The 10952-nt window shown below is 40.2% G+C and overlaps 1 pseudogene; it reads left to right on the forward strand.

Annotated features, from left to right (window-relative positions):
• Window positions 1–3704: 3704 nt before the first annotated feature.
• On the forward strand, window positions 3705–4527 carry LOC101420679 (small ribosomal subunit protein eS1-like; annotated as a pseudogene).
• The last annotated feature ends 6425 nt before the right edge of the window (window positions 4528–10952 follow it).

The raw sequence follows: 10952 nt of genomic DNA on the forward strand, positions 1-10952 counted from the left end.
GACTCTTTAGGTTATGGCCAGATAAATAATGGCCTGTATCTGTCATTGTAACATCATTCAGGATGATTCCCAAGTCCCTAAAATGACCCCCATAACACCTGTTTTTCCCTCCCCTGACACCAGAACATCCATTAGGTCATTGCCTCAAAAAGAATGGTATTTCTCCCATTGCGAGAATCGCAATACGTCTATAGCAGAATACTAGTAAGTTTATTTTAGCCCATAGTTCATTTCCCAGTCCTGAGGACTTGCCCACTCCACCATTAACTGAGGGGTGCTTTGATCCCATGCATCCAGTGGATGGGACTCAGTTGTAAGCACTCTCTGTTCCTTGGTATGTTGTTTGTCCATCATCTCCTCCCTGTGAATTGTCCTTGGTAAGTCCATTGAACTGGTGTTGCAACTCTATTGAGATTCAGGGCTCAGTTGGTACATGGACAGTCCAAAGATTTAAGTCTCTTGAATATACACCTACCAACTCTAGTACTAATTATAGGTTCAGACAGAAGGACAGAAGAGTCATGCATAGGGAAACCACTGCTGAATCTAACTTTGTTACACTGGGGAGCATAAATACCAGATTAGGGCCCACTGACAAGGGGCCAAATTCCAGAGCTATCTGCCCTGACTACAGTGTCTGGATGTCTCCATATCCCTGAGGTGCTTTGCTATTTGGGGTAGTATCTACTTTGGCTATCAATTAGATCCTGTTGAGATGTGCATAAGGCTACCTCTGGGGAGGCCTCCTGACTCACTTTGAAGTCTCTTAGTCATACAAACTCATTTGTCTTTAGCTTTTCCCCCTTTTGGTCAAGGTCTTTTTTTTTTCCCAGATGCATTGCTTGTTGGTACTTGGTAGCAATCCCTTGGTGCCGGGAGGCTCATCCCTGGGAGTTGTGTCCCATGCTGGGGGGAAGTTATTGCTTTTATATGCTGAGTTTGGCTTAGAGAGAAGCTACATTTGAGCAACAAGGAGGGTCCCAGTAGGTAACTCTTAGGCACCCTACATCACTAGGCTAAGTTTGCATTTCAAGAGCAAAGGTTCGTAAGCATAGTCATCAGTATTAAGGGTCCTTCAATGCACCATCCTCCTTCACAAATCACTGCCCCTGTACTTGGGGCATTCTTATTCCATTAGAGACAGAGCTCTCCTGGATGGGAATTTGATATTCTTTTGGTTATTGTGTAAATCTCCACCCACTGTGACAATGCCCCATGAACATTTGAACATATTTATATACCTTATATGTATGCCCAGGTGAAATTCCTTCCAGTATCCCCCGTCACCGACACCCCATACCAATGATCCTCCCCTGCCACAGTTGTAACCCTTCTGTGATCCAAAACCTCTTAAAAAATGAAGCCAATAAAATAGCCAGATACAATTAATAAGAAAATGAATAATGACAGTTTTACACATAAGAAGTAAAATACAGAAAAATTAATAAAAAAGTAAAAATAAAATAATATTTTTAAAAATTGGGATATTAAAAAATAATGAAAAAATATTTAAAGAAAAAAAATTTTTTTGACCTTTTGCCTTTCATCACTGTAAGACTGCTGTCCTGTAAAGAACCTTTTTTATTTCTACATTTAAATGGAATGTGGTTATTTCAGAAAGCTTTAAAAGTTTTTTTCCTTGAGTGAAGTTTTCTTTTTGCAGGCATCTTGGTTTTGATGTAAGGGCGGGGGGAGTCTTTAATCAGCATAAATCTTGGATGGAAGTGCAGCTATAAATAGACAATTCAGAGTGCTGTAATCTTATTTAATGAAAAATGAATTTCTGTCAGTGGCTAAAAAACATTGTATTTGGGGCCCTCCCCCTTCTACTTCATGGAATCATGTATGCTTCACTCCTTATAGCAGATGCTGGCTGCCCAATCAACAACCGATTTCCTGGCTTTTCCTGTCTTAACAGAACTCCAGGTTTGTCTAGGGAATGCCCTCCTCCATGGGCTAGAGGTGTAGGGAATGCTGGCCCCACCTCCGGCTGCAGGGGTTAAATTCTCAGTGGTCTAAGGCGATCCCAGAGATCCATTGCCTTGGCCTGAGATTGGTTTAGGTACATATTTGGAACACAATTCTAGCCAATAAGACATAAGGGGTGTTATGGGTTCAAATGTGTCCCCCAAAAGAGACGTGTTGAAGGCCTAACCCCCAGGACTTCAGAGAGCGACCTTATTAGGAAATAGAATTGTTACGATGGGATTAGTTACAGAAAAGCGAGGGCAGAGTAGAGTCGAGGACCTTCATGCAGACGGCCATGTGACCATGCAGGCTTGAAGCGCTGTGGCTGCAAGCCAAGGAGCTCCGTGGAAACCCCCGGAAGCTGGGAAGTGGAAGGGAAGGGGTCTCCCCTCCGGGGCTCAGAGGAAGCACGGCCCTACTGACACCTTGAGTTCGGACTTCCAGCTTTCGGAACTGTGAGACAATAAATTTCTGTTGTTTGTGGCAGGTTGTGGTAATTTGTTGTGGCAACCGTAGGAAACCAAGGCAAGGGGGGGGTTTCCCTGGAGGCTTCTGGGAAAGGTGTAGCCACCCTTGGTGACTCAGAAGAGGAGAGTGTCACCTTCCTCTGGATGCACGTTGTGTCTCGAGTTGGCACTTGGAATTGCTACCAGCTTCTTGCTACCAGGCTGAAGATGAAACCAACACACAAAGAATTACTGAGAAATAGGGCTGGAGTCTTATGTGTTTTGTAACCTGTTTACCTCTTGGTAAGCCAATTTTAACCGAAATTTTCTGATGCTTGCTGCTAAAAGCATCCTAACTAATATAATCTTCTTCTGAGTACTGAATGTTTTCCTTTGGTAACCCAACGCTCCTCTCTAGACACATCCAATCTACTCTCTACATTGTTCCCTCTTGGTATTAGTTTTTTGGCTGCTAAAACAAATACCTTATGATGGGTTGGCTTAAACAATGGGAATTCAATGGCTCAAGGTTTTGGGGCTAGGAGAAACCCAAAATCTAGTCATCAGCAAGGCGATGCTTTCTCCCCAAAGACGGCTGGAGATCCTTGGTCCTCGGCTTTTCTGTCACATGGTAATATGCGTGGTGATAGCCTCTCCTTTCTCCATTTGAGGTTCTGTTTACTTCCGGTTCCCTCCTGTGGCTTTCTCTTCTGTGTCTAATTTCCTTTGCTTTTATGGACTTCAGCAATGTGAGATGAAAACCCACCTGCATGCAGTTTGGAAAGTCCTGTTTACCGATGGGTTCACACCCACAGGCCAGGTTTGGGACCTGAATGTGCCAAGCCCCAGAACCTCCTCTAAGTCACCACTTTGTTGAGCTCATTATTCATAATAACTCCTCTTATCGGATTATCTCTTTTTCACCTGGGTTCTAGGAGAAAACCTATCTAATGCTAGTTCATACTAAGGCCTTTCCAGGAGAAAACCGATCTGACAGAGAAAGGTACTAAGGTGAGACTAACTGGAAACCCTCTTAGAGCATCTATATTTTCAGTGAAGAACTTGCTTGGTTCAAATTTACAAAATGTTACAAAAACAAAAAGAATTTGAGGCAATGTAGGGAAATATCTGAGGTTAGCTTTCAACTCGTTCTTCTTGATGATGGTCTAATTTTGTCAACATAGTATAATGTTAAGAGGATTTTATCAGCTATAAATCTTGGAAAGTTGATCATCCATGAGCGGCACATATTAAGAACATTAGTGCCTTTTTGCCTCTCTGAGTGGCACCATGGCAGTTGGCAAGATCAAGCGCCTTACGAAAGGTGGCAAAAAGGGAGCAAAAGAAAAAAGCGGTTGATCCATTTTATAAGGAAGATTGGTATGATGTGAAAACACCAGCAATGTTCAATATAAGAAATATTGGGAAAACGTTAGTTACAAGGGCACAAGGAACCAAAATTGCATCTGATGGCCTTCAGGGTCGCGTTTTTGAAGTGAGCCTTGCCGATCTACAGAATGATGAATTTGCACTTAGAAAATTCAAGCTAATTACTGATGATGTGCAGGGCAAAAAACTGCCTAACCAACTTTATGGCACAGCTCTTACCCATGACAAAATGTGGTCCATGGTCAAAAAATGGCAGACCATGACTGAAGTACATGTTGATGTCAAAACTACCGATGGTTATTTGCTTCATCTGTTCTCTGTTGGTTTTACCAAAAAAATGCAACAATCAGATTCAGAAGACCTCTTATGCCGAGCACCAGCAGGTCCACCAAATCTGAAAGAAGATGACGGAAATCATGACCCAAGAAGTGCAGACAAATTACTTGAAAGAAGTGATCAATAAATTGATTCCAGCAGCATTGGTCAAGACATAGAAAAGGCTTGCCAATTAGTCTATCCTCTCTATGATGTGTTTGTTATAAAAGTAAAAGTGCTGACGAAGCCCAGGTTTGAATTGGGAAAACACATGGAGAGTCATGGTGAAGGCAGTGGTTCTGGAAAAGCAACTGGAGATGAGACAGGTGCTAAAGTCAAATGAGCTGATGGACATGAGCCTCCAGTGCAAAATCTGTTTAAAATTCAGCCCTTTAAAAGTGACAAATAAAATGTCTTATTTGTGATGGTTTGCTTTGAACAACAAAATAAGAGAGAGAACATTATTAACCAGAATGCTTGGTTTCTATTCTCAACCAAGTCTTGGAGATGAGAATTTAATGGGTGTTTTTAATAATTAACATAAAACCTTTTCTTAAAGCCTTTTTTTATGGGGGCTAAAAATATATGTATCTTAATTACATTAGAAAGGAAGGAAAATTATTTTCTTAAAAGGAAAACTATAGTATCATGTCATGTATAGCCCACTCTAAGAACTGATTGCTAAGCTTGTTTGATGGTCTGTGATTATTTGCTTTCCACAAAGCTTGTAAACTCAAAGGACTTCATTCAGATGGGGACTAGTCACATGATGGGCTCCCAAACATAAATGGCGCCACTTAATAGGTGGTGGTTAATATTGCTGTCTGAGGGAGGAGAACATGTGACCAAGGATCAATTTCACATCGCCACAACTAAATTTAAAAAAAAAAAAAAATCAGGTTCTTTGGGAGGTACTTTGAAACCTCAGGTCAAGTGACAGAGAAGCTGAGAAATGCTTTTATGAGCATTTATGATGAAAGGAGCTATTATTAATTAAAGGCTGAGATAAAAACGAGAAGCAGTGCCTTTCTGCATGGGCTATTCCAGGCGTCTCCTGTGAGTGAAGGCAAATGGAAAAATAGTCTTCTCAGACCAAATCATGGTGCCCTTACCACTCCACCAGGTAGAGAGAAGCATGAAGAAGGCATCGTGGTTCATTGCCCCCTAGTACCTGGCACAGCAACTTGTGCAGACGAAGAGCTTGAACCTTATTTGCTGACTAGCCATGTAGTTGAGAGACTGAAATCAAAGAATCAATTCTCCTTTAGCAGCAGCCATGGCCATGACCCCAAAAGAGTTTCCTTATTCTTTAGCGAATGTTGATTTTATGGCTTATAAAAGATAAAGTCATAATAAAGAAGAAAAAGTTACATTTTATTGAGCACTGACTATATGCTAGGCACTGTTCAGATTCGAAGATCAATAAAACATGCTGCTATTCTTGAGGAATAAAGAGGTACAAGACAAGAATTGATACTGGAACAGAATGCTACGAGACCCCCAAGCAGAAAGCAGTTAGCTGCGGGGGCCATAGAAACATAACAGCCTGACATCAACGAATACTTACAACACTTTCTTTGCACCAGTAGAAGACCTTTGTTGATGAGCAGGAAAGAATTGCATCCCGTATATAGTCGCAGGAAGACTGCGATGGGATGGGAGAAGGTCCAAAGGCCCCATGTAATTGCAGCACGAGTTATCTCCAGGGTAACAGCAAAGGGTTGGGGGTGACGGCAGGAGATGAAAATAGAGGTTGGAATGAGCCATCAAATTCTAGGAGAGGGGTTGACGTGCTGCTATCTCGTGTTCTGGACAGTGTTTCCCATGAAGGAGAATTAGTGGAGAGAGAGATGAGAGGCAGAGAAGCCAGCGAGGGGTCATTTTAACAACACCTAGAGGCAATGGTGATGTTCCGAACTCAAGCCATTTCCAGTGAGAAGGACTAAAAGACAGACTCCAGAGGCACTCAAAAGGTCAACCAAAAGTACAGTCAGGAAGACAAGGTGACTGACCAGTTGTGGAGGGGGAGAGAAAGGGAGATGTTGTAGATTATTCTAGATTTCTAGTATAAAACTCCAAGGAGATATACAAATGATTTCTTCCATAAACACTCCTGTCTTTATTTATGCTACCAAATCACTGAAGAGAAACAGGCATTATGAAAGCAATTTATAAATAGCTTACTGGTTTATTATTAATAAAAGTACCATTTCAATTTAGAGGTGGAGTGGACATTACCACCCCAGAGTCTTCAGGTTGGAGGAATAAAATATGGATTAGAGTGGACTTACTGGTATTCTCCTGTAGAATTATTGTGACTCTAGCAATGGACTAAATGATATCATTGATGTGGAGACAGTGGCCATGGGAGTTGCTGAAGGCAGGGAGAGGGGAAAGGAGGTGTGATGTGGGGGCATTTTCAGGACTTGGAGTTGTCCTGAATGATACTCCAGGGTCAGATGCAGGACATTGTATATCCTGCCACAACCCACTGAATGGACGGGGAGAGCGTAAACTACAATGTAAACTATAATCCATGCGGTGCAGCAGTGCTCCAAAATGGATTCATCAAATGCAGTGAACGAACCACAATGATGAAAGAGGTTGTTGATGTGGGAAAAGTGGAGGGTGTGGGGAGTGGGGCATATGGGGAACTCCTCTATTTTTTTAATGGTACATTTTGCATGATCTATATATCTTTAAAAAATAAAAATATATTAAAATAATAATAAAATAATTATAGAATTCTAGATGTGGTGGAGTACATAGAAAATTGAAGAAAATATCCCTACTAAGCTTATAAAGTGAATGATATAAAATAAAACATTTTATGAAATTCAGTGTGCACAGTTAACTACTTATTATTGTTAATATTATCATAGATGCTATTATAATAATAATGGTTGTATAACATAAACATCAGCTATGCACAATAAGTCAGAAGAATCCTCGTAGTTGAAGTTGTGCTTCTAATCTCCAATGAGAAATTTCATCCTTGGTTTTCAATTCTTTCCTTGAGTTTTCTGACTTAATCTCACATATTTAGCCCCAAAGCCATATCAATGAGTACTACCAGTCCAATTTAAAAGGAAAAGTAAATGGCTAAGTCTTCTGTTTTCACTCTTGATCCTGAGTTGGTCTAGACAGGATGGCTTTATTTTGACATAGCTTTCGGCTGGTCACCTTCATGCCCTTAGAAGTGTAACTTTCCATTAAGGATGTGCTACCCTAGCTTTGTCACTGTTAGGCTTAGGTCCTCCAGTCTTTATACACATTAGCCTATTGTTACTAATGGAAATGACAGCAGTATAAACATATGGTACATTATAGTTTAAAAATACTTTTACTTTTCTTATTTGACTCCTAACAGCCATTGATATAGAGAGGGCTGACAGGATTAGGTCCTTTTAAAAAGATTTAATCTTTTTATTACATAAGATAACGCATATGCAATGAAGTCTACCAAAATACAAAGTGCAAAGAATTAAAATAGCCACCTGTGTCATCACCCCCAGCTCCAGATCCCAGAAGTTTACTGTGCGTCGCTCTCAACTATGGCCCCATCCTCGCCCACCGGAATAGATTTTCAAGGTCATCATTTCCTTCCTTTCTTTTACAATTTTGCTTCCTATATAGGCAACCCTAAACAGTGTTGGTTTTTTTTTTTTTTTTGCTGTTGGGTTTTTTTTGCTGTTGGGTTGTTGGTTTGCTTTTTGAAGTAGAAATAAGTAGAATTATATTGTGTCTATTCTTTTGTGTTTGGCTTCCTTCACTCAGCAAAACATCTCTGAGGTTTATTGATGTTGTTTCCAGCTGTCGCTCATTCATTTTAATTGCTATGGAGTATTTTCACTGAATCAATACTCCACAAGTTATTTATCCATTCTACCGTTGATGGATTGTTTCCACTTTTTGGCTAATACAAATCATGTTTTTATGAATTTTCTCATACACATGCCCTGGGCTACACATATGCGCAAGTAAGGGTAGATACACCTGGTGGTGGAATTGCTGAGTCACAGAATATGCAATTAGTAGGTAATAGCAAATTGCTTTCATCTGGTTGTACCAATATGCACCCCATCAGCAGCATGTGAGAGCTCTTGTTCCGGCTACTCCCAAGCGTATTGCAGTGTTGGTCTTTAATTTTAGCCTCTCTGATGGCACATAATGGTACCTCACGGTCTCCTTTAATCTGGAATAATTCCTCAACATTACCCCCTCCCCGCCCATGGCTCCCTTGTCTGTTTTGCTTGTTGTTTTTGCTCCTTGCCTGCTCATTGTTTTTTTTTGTTTCAGTTTGTTTTGCTCTTTGTTTTTTTCTTTAGGAGGCACCAGGAACTGAACCCAGAACCTCCCATGTGGGAGGCGGGTGCGCAACTGCTCGAGTCACATTTGCTTCCCAATTCCTCAATCTTTTTATGTTTTTCTTAATCTTGATGATACCCCAGATGACTCCCTCCTCTGTTTTGCTTGTTGTCTGCTTGTCTGCTCATTGTCTGTTTCTTCTTTAGGAGGCACCGGGAACCAAACCCAGGACCTCCCATGTGGCAGGCAGGTACCCAACTGCTTGAGCCACACCTGCTCCCTACTCATTTTTTTGTTTTTTTTGCTTGCTGTCTGCTCGTTGTCTTGCTCATTGTCTGCTTGTTGTTTTTTGGTTCATTGTCCGCTCATTGCTCATTGTTTTTTCTTGTTGTCTGCTCATTGTTTTTGCTCATTGTCTACTTGTTGTTTTCTTCTTTAGGAGGAACAGAAACTGAACCTGGGACCTCCCATGTGGGAGGCAGGTGCCCAAGTGCCTGAGCCACATCCGCCCCCCAACCTTGTTGTTTTTGAAGAATGCAGCCCAGTTATTTGTAGAATGTCCCTCCCTCAAGATGTGCTTACTGTTTTCTCATGCTTAGATTTGGGTTATGAAGTTTTGGCAATAAGCCACAGTAGTGATGGTATATGTCCTTCATTGTGTATCAGTCACATCAGAAGGCACATAATATTGGTAACAGAAATTTTGATCACTTTATTCGGGTAGAGTCCTCTAAGTTATTCCACTTGAAATGACATAAATATCCTGATCCTGGTCAAAGTTTTATTTATTCATTTTAGCATCTGTTGAAAGTGTTATCTCTTATTTCCTCTGTATTTGTCTGTTGGCTTTCTACTATTAATATAATGAGGAGTGCTTGTGTGGAGAAGTATGCATGTACACACATGAATATGGATGTGCATATGGGCCCGTGGATTTTCACTTTACTCAATGGGTTATAATCCCTTGCTATCATTATTTATTTTGGTATTTAAATTGTCCAAGATTTACTCAGTGGGAATCATTTCCAGCTTGCTCCTGTATCCTTTTGACACAGCCCCTTCATTTTCTTATACCCTAACTCTCTGGTTCAGTGAGATATTCTATACTTATCTTACATTTTCCCTGCCTGAGCCCTGAAATCAACCCCTTCCCCCCAAAGATCTCTAGTTCCCTTTAGTGGAGAATGATATTTAGAAGGCTAAATCCAGATGCTGGTTACACAAGTGTATGCATTGGTCAACACTTATAGAACTATACCCTAAGAAGGGTGATTTATTTTTCTTTCTTGGTAGTTATAAAATAAAAAATATAATGATTATACTATAAAAATGAAAGTTTAACAATCAAATGAATTTCCAGTGAAAATGAGTACACCAAGCAATTAAGATATAGTACATTTCCAGCACCCACAAAAATTCCCTTGTGCCCCTTTAGTGTCAACTTCTTCTACTCCAGCCTCTGGCAACCACTGATTTATTTTCTGTCCCTATCATCTTGCCTCTTCCAAATGCCTTAGGAATGGAATCATCCAGAATGCAGCCTTATTCAGTTAACAGAGTGCACTGAGATTCCTCCATGTTATAGATGTATTAGCAGCTTGTTCCTTTTTATTGCTGCATGGTATTCCACTGTATGTACTACAGTTTATTCACTCAGCACTTGAAGAACTTCTGGGTTGTTTCCAGTTTGGGCAATTATTAATAAAGTCAATATAAACATATATATGAGTTTTTGCGTAAACTTACATTTTCATTCACTTGGATAAATGCCTCAGAGTGAGATTACTAGGACATATGGTAAGTGTGTTTATCTTTATATATAATAAATATATTCATATATATGTATTTATATATATGAAACTGCCAAGTTTTTGTGTTGCATTCCCACCAGCAATTAATGAGAACTCTAGTGGCTCTGCATCTTTTCAACATTTGGTATTGTCTCTCTCTTTTTTAATTTAGAAATTCTAATAGGTGCATAGTTCTATCTCATTTGAGGTTTTAATTTGCATTTCCCTGATGACTAAAGACATTGAACAGCTTTTTCTATAATGCATACACATGCTTTTTAATAACAAATGTAGAATTACACTAAACATTCTGTTTGGAACCTACTTTTTACTTCTACTTACCATTGTGTCATTCATATTGTCCCACAACATAATCAAATAGTCACTTTGCCTAAAGTCTAAGTAAATCATTGGCTAGCAAATGTGAAAAATAGATGAAAGCTCCTGAAATATAATGTCATTTTGCCCAATAAAAATAAATCTAGAAATCATATTTCCGTACTCCAAGGACAACTTGTATCTGGTTCTTTCCACTATTTGCTTTCCCTCTTGGAAGACAGGTTATCACTTAGTGCCTGCTTCCTCAGTGCCTCCCCCCTCCTGCTTGTCTGGTGGAGATGGACTGGCAGAACAATCCGCTCAGTAATTGAATCTTCAATGTCTCCCCTCCACCTCAGCTCCCTGTTTTATCAACCTGCTCCAACAGACGAGGGCTCAGAAAGAGCCTCTTCTGCTT

This window comes from Dasypus novemcinctus, chromosome 20 (genome assembly GCF_030445035.2).
Source record: "Dasypus novemcinctus isolate mDasNov1 chromosome 20, mDasNov1.1.hap2, whole genome shotgun sequence".
Taxonomy (NCBI): Eukaryota; Metazoa; Chordata; class Mammalia; order Cingulata; family Dasypodidae; genus Dasypus; species Dasypus novemcinctus.